This window comes from Gossypium arboreum, chromosome 12, assembly GCF_025698485.1.
Source record: "Gossypium arboreum isolate Shixiya-1 chromosome 12, ASM2569848v2, whole genome shotgun sequence".
NCBI lineage: Eukaryota > Viridiplantae > Streptophyta > Magnoliopsida > Malvales > Malvaceae > Gossypium > Gossypium arboreum.
In genome coordinates, this window is record NC_069081.1 from 40882385 (window position 1) to 40884584 (window position 2200).

Genomic DNA, 2200 nt, shown 5'->3' on the forward strand with positions numbered 1-2200 from the left:
AGTGTTTTAAATAGTATTCATAAATAATTATTTCATAGTCCCTGTGGGTACGATAACTCGACATTTACTTGTCACTTTATTACTTGTTGCGATTGTGTACACTTGCACATTTTCGTCATTCCAAGTTTTTGGCGCCATTGCTGGGGACTGATTTAAAAAGTTATTTGTGAATTTGTTAGTTTACATTTTGGTTTATTTTTTTTCTTTGTTTAATTTTTAACTTAATTAATTTTTCTATGATCATTCAAGGTGTTTATGAGTATTGACTGAATTATTGACCTACTCCCTGTAGACCTTGAGATAGAACGAACTTCTTGAGAGCAAAGAAGACAAGCAAATCAGAAAAGGAACGAAGAGATGAACTTCAAAAATTCGATCCAAGGAAATGGAGCAAACCCTGCTCAAAATCCTATCCTTATTGCTGATGATAGGGATACAACTTTACGACAGTATGCCGTGCCAGTATTTCATGATCTTAATCCGGGTATTAGGAGACTCGAAATTGAGGCACAATAATTTGAGCTGAAGCCAGTCATGTTCTAGATGCTTCAGACAGTGGGCCAATTTAGTGGAATGGCTACCAAAGATCCTTACCTACATTTAAGACTATTTATGGAGGTGAGCGATTCTTTCAAGTTAGCTGGAGTACCCAAAGATGCATTACGATTGAAGCTTTTCCCATTTTCACTGAGGGACAGAGCTTGAGCTTGGTTGAACTCATTGCCACTAGACTCAATTTCCACATGGCAAGAGTTAGCAGAAAAATTCCTTATGAAGTATTTCCCGCCTAACAAGAATGCTAAGTTGAGGAACGAGATCACTGCCTTCCAACAAATGGATAATGAGTCCTTGTATAAGGCATAGGAAAGGTACAAAGAGTTACTATGAAAGTGCCCTCATCATGGAATCCCACATTGCATCCAACTTAAGACATTTTAGAATGGTCTCAATGCTCACATGAGGATGGTAGTGGATGCTTCTGCTAATGGTACTCTCCTTTCTAAGTCTTATAATGAGGTTTATGAAATCATTGAGATGATTGCCAGCAACAATTACCAATCACCAACCAATTGAGTAGTGTCGGGAAGACGAGTTGCTAGAATACATGTAGTAGACACTCTTACTTCACTCGAATCTCAGGTATCATCAATATCCTCAATGTTAAAAAATCTTACTACTAATGGGTCTAACAGTTTTGTAGCACAACCACCAACCCAATTTGAAAATATAGCCTATGTTTACTGTGGGGAAGGACATTTGTTTGAAGAATGTCCATCAAACCCAGAATCCATGTACTACACAGGTAACCAGAACCAGAATTGAGGAAGGCAAGGACTGCAATCCAATTTTTATAACCTATCATGGCGAGATCACCCCAATTTTTCTTGGAGTAACCAAGGGGCTGGAATCGATAACACTTACGCCCAACTTAGACCAACCTAGCCGCTTAGTTTTCCCCAAAAAGTTCAGTAACCAGCTCAGGATGAATCATCCAATAGCTTAGAGAATTTATTAAAGGCATACATGGCGAAAAATGACGCCACTCTAAGAAATTTGGAGAATCAAATGGGCCAGCTTGCTACTGAACTTAGGAACCGACCACCAGGTGCTTTACCTAATGATAGAGAGAATCCAAGGAATCGAGGGGAAGGAGTATTGCAAAGTGTTGACATTGAGAAGTGGAAAGACAGTAGGGCCCAAAACCATTGAAGCTAAAAAGGACCAAGATAACGCTCAAGATTCAAAGGAAGTTCAACCGAGTGTAGAAATTCCAGTTTCACAAGAACCAGAATCTGCAAAACTCGATAAGGTAATTACAAAACCAGCTAATTCTGATCAACTAACAATTTTGTTAGATGCAGAATTGCCATAGAAGACGAATCAACCAGTTCCAGTAAAGAAACCACCACCACCCTACCCTCAAAGACTTCCAAAGAAAAAGTAAGAGATTCAATTCAAGAAGTTCCTAGACATACTCAAGCAACTTCATATCAATATTGTGACAGCCCTAAATTGACCCTAGTCAGAAAGTGGTTTCGGGACCACTAAACCGAGTCATAAAAATAATTAACTGTCATAGTTGATGCTCATTATATGTACATATGCATGTGTGAAAATTTCATGGTTGAATTTTGTAAATTGTAGGTGAATTTTTATCAAATAGGACTTATGTGAGAAAATTTAGAAATGTGCTAGGCAA

The 2200-nt window shown here is 38.1% G+C and overlaps 1 non-coding gene across 1 annotated transcript; it reads right to left on the reverse strand.

Annotated features, from left to right (window-relative positions):
- Window positions 1-801: 801 nt before the first annotated feature.
- On the reverse strand, window positions 802-908 carry LOC128286073 (small nucleolar RNA R71). The gene has a single exon (XR_008276618.1). It is a non-coding gene; the product is annotated as a small nucleolar RNA R71 (small nucleolar RNA).
- Window positions 909-2200: the final 1292 nt, after the last annotated feature.